The sequence below is a fragment of the Procambarus clarkii genome, chromosome 77 (assembly GCF_040958095.1).
Source record: "Procambarus clarkii isolate CNS0578487 chromosome 77, FALCON_Pclarkii_2.0, whole genome shotgun sequence".
Classification (NCBI taxonomy): Eukaryota; Metazoa; Arthropoda; class Malacostraca; order Decapoda; family Cambaridae; genus Procambarus; species Procambarus clarkii.
The window spans coordinates 25,916,890-25,926,654 of record NC_091226.1 but is presented as its reverse complement, the minus strand read 5'-3'; positions in this window follow the sequence as shown (position 1 = coordinate 25,926,654).

Below are 9,765 nucleotides of genomic sequence, written 5' to 3'. Positions count from 1 at the left end.
ATCCACGTTTTTGTAGAAAAAAAATATGGCTCAAGAGTCGAATTTGGGATGTTTGAGATATTTTCAAAACTGCAGGGTGAATTGGGCAAACTGTGACCCTTCGTCGCTCTCAGTAATTGGCATTATTTCGGTATAAAATTCGTAATTTCAAACCGAAAAAACGTGCCGAGAGCCAGAATTTGGCTCCAAAATATGGCTCAAGCGTCGAATTTGGGACGTTTGGGATATTTTGAAAACTGCAGAGAGGCTCGGGCAAAATGTGATCCATCGCCGCTTTCAGTAACTGGCATATTTTCGGTATAAAAAGTCGTAATTTCATACTGCGAATACGTGCAGAGAGCCAGAAATTGGGCTCCAAAATATTCCTCAAGGGTCGTATTGGGATGTTTGGGATATTTCGAAAACTGCAAAGGGGTTTTGGGCAAAATGTGAACCATCGCCGCTTTCAGTAATTGGTATATTTTCGGTATAAAAAGTCGTAATTTCAAACTGCGAATAAGTGCAGAGAGCCAGAGTTTGGTTCCAAAATATGGCTCAAGAGTCGAATTAGGGATGTTTGAGATATTTTCAAAACTGCAGGGTGAATTTGGGCAAACTGTGACCCATCGCCGCTCTCAGTAATTGGCATATTTTCGGTATAAAATTCGTAATTTGAAACTGCAAAAACGTGCCGAGAGCCAGGAATTTGGCTCCAAAATATGGCTCAAGCGTCGAATTTGGGATGTTCTAGATATTTTAAAACTGCAGGGGGGGTTTGGGCAAAATGTGGCCCATCGCTGCTTTCAGTATTTGGCATATTTTCGGTTATAAAAAGTAGTAATTTCAAACTGCGAATCGTGCAGTGAGCCAGAATTTGGCATCAAAATATGGTTCAAAGGTCGAATTTGGGATGTTTGGGATATTTTGAAAACTGCAAGGAGGAACTTGGGCAAAATGTGACTCATCGGCGTGCTCAGTAATTGGCATATTTTCGGTATAAAAATTCGTAATTTCAAAAGCGAATACGTGCAGAGAGCCAGAACTTGGCTCCAAAATATGGCTCAAGTGTCGAATTTGGAATGTTTGAGATATTTTCAAAATTGCAGGGTGGGTATGGGCAAACAGTGACCCATCGCCGCTCTCAGTAATTGGCATATTTTCGGTATAAAATTTGTAATTTCAAACTGCGAATACATGCAGAGAGCCAGAATTTGGCTCCTTAATATGGCCCAAGCGTCGAATTTGGGATGTTTGGGATATTTTTAAAATTGCAGGGAGGGTTTGGGCAAAATGTGACCCATCGCTGATCCCAGTAATTGGCATATATTCGGTATAAAAAGGTCGTTATTCAAACTGCGAATACGTGCAGAGAGCCAGAGTTTGGTTCCAAAATATGGCTCAAGAGTCGAATTTGGGATGTTTCAGATATTTTCAAAACTGCAGGGTGAATTTGGGCAAACTGTGACCTTCGTCGCTCTCAGTAATTGCATTATTCGGTATAAAATTCGTAATTTCAAACTGAAAAAACGTGCCGAGAGCAGAATTTGGCTCCAAAATATGGCTCAAGCGTCGAATTTGGGACGTTTGGGATATTTTGAAAACTGCAGAGAGGGCTCGGGCAAAATATGATCCATCGCCGCTTTCAGTAACTGGCATATTTTCGGTATAAATTCGTAATTTCGTACTGCGAATACGTGCAGAGAGCCAGAAATTGGCTCCAAAATATTCCTCAAGGGTCGTATTTGGGATGTTTGGGATATTTCGAAAACTGCAAGGGGTTTGGGCAAAATGTGAACCATCGCCGCTTTCAGTAATTGGTATATTTTCGGTATAAAAAGTCGTAATTTCAAACTGCGAATAAGTGCAGAGAGCCAGAATTTAGTTCCAAAATATGGTTCAAGGGTCGAAATTGGATGTTTGGGATATTTTGAAACTGCAGAAAGGGTTTGGGCAAAATGTGACCCATCGCCGCTTTCAGTAATTGGCATTTTTTCTCTATAAAAATTCGTATATCAAACTGCGAATACGTGCAGAGAGCCAGAATTTGGAGCCAAAATATGGCTCAAGCGTCGAATTTGGGATGTTCAGGATATTTTCAAAACTGCATGGTGGGTTTGGGCAAACTGTGACCCATCGCCGCTCTCAGTAATTGGCATATTTTCCGTATAAAATTCGTAATTTCAAACTGCGAATAATGCAAGAGAGCCAGAATTTGGCTCCTTAATATGGCCCAAGCGTCGAATTTGGGATGTTTGGGATATTTTGAAAACTGCAGGGAGGTTTTGGGCAAAATGTGATCCATCGCCGCTTTCAGTAATTGGCATTTTTTCTGTATAAAAAGTCGTAATTTCAAACTGCGAATACGTGCAGAAAGCCAGAATTTGGCTCGAAAATATGGTTCAAGAGTCGAATTTGGGATGTTTGGGATATTTTTAAAACTGCAGGGAGGGTTTGGGCAAAATGTGACCCATCGCTGATCCCAGTAATTGGCAGATAATCGGTATAAAAAGTCGTAATTTCAAACTGAGAATACGTGCAGCGAGCCAGAGTTTGGCTCCAAAATATTGCTCAATAGTCGAATTTGGGATGTTCGGGATATTTTGAAAACTGCAGGGAGGTTTACGCAAAATGTGATCCATCGCCGCTTTCAGTAATTGGCATTTTTTTCTGTATAAAATTCGTAATTTCAAACTGCGAATACGTGCAGAGAGCAAGAATTTGGCTCCAAAATATGGTTCAAGAGTCGAGTTTGGGATGTTTCTGATATTTTTAAAACTGCAGGGAGAGTTTGGGCAAAATGTGACCCATCGCAGATCCCAGGAATTGGCATATCTTCAGTATAAAAAGTCGTAATTTCAAACTGAGAATACGTGCAGCGAGCCAGAGTTTGGTTCCAAAATATGGCTCAAGAGTCGAATTTGGGATGTTTGAAATATTTTCAAAACTACAGGGTGAATTTGGGCAAACTGTGACCCTTCGCTGCTCTCAGTAATTGGCATATTTTCGGTATAAAATTCGTAATTTCAAACTGCGAAAACGTGCCGAGAGCCAGAATTTGGCTCCAAAATATGGCTCAAGCGTCGAATTTGGGACGTTTGGGATATTTTGAAAACTGCAGAGAGGGCTCGGGCAAAATGTGATCCATCCCCGCTTACAGTAACTGGCATATTTTCGGTATAAAAAGTCGTAATTTCTAACTGCGAATAAGTGTAGATGGCCAGAATTTGGCTCCAAAATATGGGTTCAAGGGTCGAATTTGGGATGTTTGGGATATTTTAAAAACTGCAGAGAGGGTTTGGCAAAATGTGATCCATCGCCGTTCTCAGTAATTGGCATTTTTTCTGTATAAAAAGTCGTAATATCAAACTGCGAATACGTGCAGAGAGCCAGAATTTGGCCTCAGAGGCCTCAAGAGAGGGATTCAGAGGCTTACGAGAGTGATACAGAGGCTGAAGAGAGTAATGCAGAGGCTCAAGAGAGGGATGAAGAGGCTGAAGAGAGTAATGCAGAGGCTCAAGAGAGTGATGCAGAGGCTCAAGAGAGTGTTGCAGAGGCTCAAGAGAGTGATGCAGAGGTTCAAGAAAGTGATGCAGAGGCTCAAGAGAGTGATGCAGAGGCTCAAGAGAGTGCTGCAGACGATCAAGAGAGTGATGCAGAGGCTCAAGAGAGTGATGCAAAGGATCAGAAGAAGGAAGCAGAGGCTTAAGAAAGTGATGCAGAGGCTGAAGAGAGTGATGCAGAGGCTTAAGAAAGGGATGCAGAGGCTCAAGAGAAGGATGCAGATACTCAAGAGAGTGATTCAGAGGCTTACGAGAGTGATCCAGAGGATCAAGAGAGTGATGCAGAGGCTCGAGAGAGTTATGCAAAGGCTTCAAGAGAGTGATTCAGAGGCTTAAGAGAGTGATACAGAGGCTGAAGAGAGTGTTACAGAGGCTCAAGAGATGGTTGAATAGGCTGAAGAGAGTGATGCAGAGACTCAAGAGAGGGATGCAGAGGCTCAAGACAGTGATTCAGAGGTTTACGAGAGTGATGCAGAGGAGTAAGAGAGAGTGATGCAGAGGTTTAAGAGAGGGATGCAGAGGCTCAAGAGAGGGATACAGAGTCTCAAGAGAGGGATGCAGGGGCTCAACAAGTGAGTGATGCAGAGGCTCCAGAGAGGGATGCAGAGGCTCAAGAGATTGATTCAGAGGCTTACGAGAGTGATGCAGAGGATCAAGAGAGTGATGCAGAGGCTCGAGAGAGTTATGCAGAGGCCTCAAGAGACGGATTCAGAGGCTTAAGAGAGTGATACAGAGGCTGAAGAGAGTGTTGCAGAGGCTCAAAAGATGGTTGAATAGGCTGAAAAGAGTGATGCTGAGGCTCCAGAGAGGGATGCAGAGGCTCAAGAGAGTGATGCAGAGGCTCCAGAGAGAAAGACAGAGGCTTAAGAGAGTGATGCAGAATCTCAAGAGAGTGATACAGACGCTCAAGAGAGTGATGTAGAGGATCAAGAGAGGGATGCAGAGGTTTAAGAGAGTTATGCAGAGACTCAAGAGAGTGATGCAGAGGCTCAAGAGAGTGATGCAGAGGCTCAAGAGAGTGATGCAGAGGCTCAAGAGAGTGATGCAGACGTCAAGAGAGTGATGCAGAGGCTCGAGAGAGTTATGCAGAGGCCTCAAGAGAGGGATTCAGAGGATTAAGAGAGTAATGCAGAGGCTGAAGAGAGTAATGCAGAGGCTCAAGAGAGGGATGTAGAGGCTGAAGAGTGATGCAGAGGCTCAAGAGAGGGATGCAGAGGCTCAAGAGAGTGATGCAGAGGCTCAAGAGAGTGATGCAGAGGCTCAAGAGAGTGATGCAGAGGCTCAAGAGAGTGCTGCAGACGATCAAGAGAGTGATGCAGAGGCTCAAGAGAGTGATGCAGAGGATCAGGAGAGGGAAGCAGGGGCTTAAGAGAGTGATGCCGAGGCTGAAGAGAGTGATGCAGATGATTAAGAGAGTGATGCAGAGGCTTAAGAAAGGGATGCAGAGGCTCAAGAGAGGGATGCAGAGGCTCAGAAGAGTGATTCAGAGGCTTATGAGAGTGATGCAGAGGATCAAGAGAGTGATGCAGAGGCTCGAGAGAGTTATGCAGAGGCCTCAAGAGAGGGATTCAGAGGCTTAAGAGAGTGATACAGAGGCTGAAGAGAGTGTTGCAGAGGCTCAAGAGATGGTTGAATAGGCTGAAAAAAGTGATGCAGAGGCTCAAGAGAGGGATGCAGAGGCTCAGGAGAGTGATTCAGAGGCTTACGTGAATGATGCAGAGGAGTAAGAGAGTGATTCAGAGGCTTGAGAGAGGGATGCAGAGGCTCAAGAGAGGGATGCAGAGGCTCAAGAGAGGGATGCAGGGGCTCAAGAGAGTGATGCAGAGGCTCAAGAGAGGGATGCAGAGGCTCAAGAGATTGATTCAGAGGCTTACGAGAGTGATGCAGAGGATCAAGAGAGTGATGCAGAAGCTCGAGAGAGTTATGCAGAGGCCTCAAGAGAGGGATTCAGAGGCTTAAGAGAGTGATACAGAGGCTGAAGAGAGTGTTGCAGAGGCTCAAGAAATGGTTGAATAGGCTGAAGAGAGTGATGCAGAGGCTCAAGAGAGTGATGTATAGGATCAAGAGCGTGATGCTGAGGCTCCAGAGAGGGATGCAGAGGCTAAAGAGAGTGATGCAGAGGCTCAAGAGAGAAAGGCAGAGGCCTAAGAGAGTGATGCAGAATCTCAAGAGAGTGATACAGACGCTCAAGAGAGTGATGCAGAGGATCTGAGAGTTATGCAGAGGCTTAAGAGAGTTATGCAGAGGCTCAAGAGAGTGATGCAGAGGCACAAGAGAGTGATGCAGAGGCTCATGAGAGTGATGCAGAGGCTCAAGAGAGTGATGGAGACGATCAAGAGAGTGATGCAGAGGCCCGAGAGAGTTATGCAGAGGCCTCAAGAGAGGGATTCAGAGGCTTAAGAGAGTGATACAGAGGCTGAAGAGAGTAATGCAGAGGCTCAAAAGAGGGATGAAGAGGCTGAAGAGAGTAATGCAGAGGCTCAAGAGAGGGATGCAGAGGCTCAAGAGAGTGATTCAGAGGCTTACGAGAGTGATTCAGAGGAGTAAGAGAGTGATGCAGAGGCTTAAGAGAGGGATGCAGAAACCATTTGTTTCTCGTTAAAATACTGAGTAGGATATTGAAAAGGGGAGAAGTTCGGTTTTTATTGCATATATCGACGTTTCAGCAGGATTAAAGCGATTTTTCGTGTACATCTTCCATCGGTAATATAAACGGAAAATCAAGAACATTTTAGTTAGTTCTAATGAAAACACATTGCTTTTTATCATTTGTATTGGAAAGAACATTGTCATATGTCTTTTGTTGGATCTAAATAATACGAAACCTCGCGCTATGATTTGAAGTTAAAATTCTCAAATATGGTAAAATAGTGACTTTTTCACGCTAATCATGTAGGTTGATATTACGTAAATATATTCATTTTTACCAATATTTCGATACTATTTCATGTAGTATCACGATATGTGATTTGGCCTTCAAATCTCAGAATTTCGCATAATATTGCATTTTAAGCAAGTTTTCTTGCATTTTGTTTCGTACGAAAAAACATCGAATTTAGCAATATTTTGACGTTTATCATCCCCTTTTCCTTTATGTGATTTAAACAAAATATCATCGAATTAGGCAATATTTTGCCGTTTATCCACGTTTTTGTAGAAAAAAATATGGCTCAAGAGTCGAATTTGGGATGTTTGAGATATTTTCAAAACTGCAGGGTGAATTTGGGCAAACTGTGACCCTTCGTCGCTCTCAGTAATTGGCATTATTTCGGTATAAAATTCGTAATTTCAAACTGAAAAAACGTGCCGAGAGCCAGAATTTGGCTCCAAAATATGGCTCAAGCGTTGAATTTGGGACGTTTGGGATATTTTGAAAACTGCAGAGAGGGCTCGGGCAAAATGTGATCCATCGCCGCTTTCAGTAACTGGCATATTTTCGGTATAAAAAGTCGTAATTTCATACTGCGAATACGTGCAGAGAGCCAGAAATTGGCTCCAAAATATTCCTCAAGGGTCGTATTTGGGATGTTTGGGATATTTCGAAAACTGCAAAGGGGTTTGGGCAAAATGTGAACCATCGCCGCTTTCAGTAATTGGTATATTTTCGGTATAAAAAGTCGTAATTTCAAACTGCGAATAAGTGCAGAGAGCCAGAATTTAGTTCCAAAATATGGTTCAAGGGTCGAATTTGGGATGTTTGGGATATTTTGAAAACTGCAGAGAGGGTTTGGGCAAAATGTGATCCATCGCCGCTTTCAGTAATTGGCATTTTTTCTCTATAAAAATTCGTAATATCAAACTGCGAATACGTGCAGAGAGCCAGAATTTGGAGCCAAAATATGGCTCAAGCGTCGAATTTGGGATGTTCAGGATATTTTCAAAACTGCATGGTGGGTTTGGGCAAACTGTGACCCATCGCCGCTCTCAGTAATTGGCATATTTTCCGTATAAAATTCGTAATTTCAAGCTGCGAATAATGCAGAGAGCCAGAATTTGGCTCCTTAATATGGCCCAAGCGTCGAATTTGGCATGTTGGGGATATTTTGAAAACTGCAGGGAGGTTTTGGGCAAAATGTGATCCATCGCCGCTTTCAGTAATTGGCATTTTTTTCTGTATAAAAAGTCGTAATTTCAAACTGCGAATACGTGCAGAAAGCCAGAATTTGGCTCGAAAATATGGTTCAAGAGTCGAATTTGGGATGTTTGGGATATTTTTAAAACTGCAGGGAGGGTTTGGGCAAAATGTGACATATCGCTGATCCCAGTAATTGGCATATATTCGGTATAAAAAGTCGTAATTTCAAACTGCGAATACGTGCAGAGAGCGAGAATTTGGCTCCAAAATATTGCTCAAGCGTCAAATTTGGTATGTTTGGGATATTTTGAAAACTGCAGGGAGGGTTTAGGCAAAATGTGACTCATCGGGGTGTTCAGTAATTGGCATATTTTGGTAAAAAAAGTCGTAATTTCAAACTGCGAATACGTGCAAAGAGCCAGAATTTGGCTACAAAATATGGTTCAAGCGTCGAATTTGGGATGTTTGTGATATTTTTAAAACTGCAGGGAGGGTTTGGGCAAAATGTGACCCATCGCTGATCCCAGGAATTGGCATATATTCGGTATAAAAAGTCGTAATTTCAAACTGCGAATACGTGCAGAGAGCCAGAGTTTGGTTCCAAAATATGGCTCAAGAGTCGAATTAGCGATGTTTGAGATATTTTCAAAACTGCAGGGTGAATTTGGGCAAACTGTGACCCATCGCCGCTCTCAGTAATTGGCATATTTTCGGTATAAAATTCGTAATTTCAAACTGCAAAAACGTGCCGAGAGCCAGAATTTGGCTCCAAAATATGGCTCAAGCGTCGAATTTTGGATGTTCTAGATATTTTTAAAACTGCAGGGGGGGTTTGGGCAAAATGTGGCCCATCGCTGCTTTCAGTATTTGGCATATTTTCGGTATAAAAAGTAGTAATTTCAAACTGCGAATCCGTGCAGAGAGCCAGAATTTGGCTACAAAATATGGTTCAAAGGTCGAATTTGGGATGTTTGGGATATTTTTATAACTGCAGGGAGAACTTGGGCAAAATGTGACTCATCTGCGCGTTCAGTAATTGGCATATTTCCGTTATAAAAATTCGTAATTTCAAACTGCGAATACGTGCAGAGAGCCAGAACTTGGCTCCAAAATATGGCTCAAGCGTCGAATTTTGGATGTTTTGGATATTTTCAAAACTGCAGGGTGGGTTTAGACAAACTGTGACCCATCGCCGCTCTCAGTATTTGGCATATTTTCGGTATGAAATTCGTAATTTCAAATTGCGAATACATGCAGAGAGCCAGAATTTGGCTCCTTAAAATGGCCCAAGCGTCGAATTTGGCATGTTTAGGTTATTTTGAAAACTGCAGGGTGGGTTTAGGCAAAATGTGATCCATCGCTGATCCCAGTATTTGGCATATATTCCGTATAAAAAGTCTTAATTTCAAACTGCGAATACGCGAAGAGAGCCAGAATTTAACTACAAAATATGGTTCAAGAGTCGAATTTGGGATATTTGGGATATTTTCAAAACTGCCGGGCAGGTTTGGGCAAACTGTGACATATCGCTGCTCTCAGTAATTGGCATATTTTCGGTATAAAATTCGTAATTTCAACCAGCGAAAACGTGCCGAGAGCCAGAATTTGGCTCCAAAATATGGCTCAAGCGTCGAATTTTGGATGTTCTAGATATTGTTAAAACTGCAGGGGGGGTTTGGGCAAAATGTGGCCCATCGCTGCTTTCAGTATTTGGCATATTTTCGGTATAAAAAGTAGTAATTTCAAACTGCGAATCCGTGCAGAGAGCCAGAATTTGGCTACAAAATATGGTTCAAAGGTCGAATTTGGGATGTTTGGGATATTTTTATAACTGCAGGGAGAACTTGGGCAAAATGTGACTCATCTGCGCGTTCAGTAATTGGCATATTTCCGTTATAAAAAATCGTAATTTCAAACTGCGTATACGTGCAGAGAGCCAGAACTTGGCTCCAAAATATGGCTCAAGCGTCGAATTTCGGATGTTTTGGATATTTTCAAAACTGCAGGGTGGGTTTAGACAAACTGTGACCCATCGCCGCTCTCAGTATTTGGCATATTTTCGGTATGAAATTCGTAATTTCAAATTGCGAATACATGCAGAGAGCCAGAATTTGGCTCCTTAAAATGGCCCAAGCGTCGAATTTGGCATGT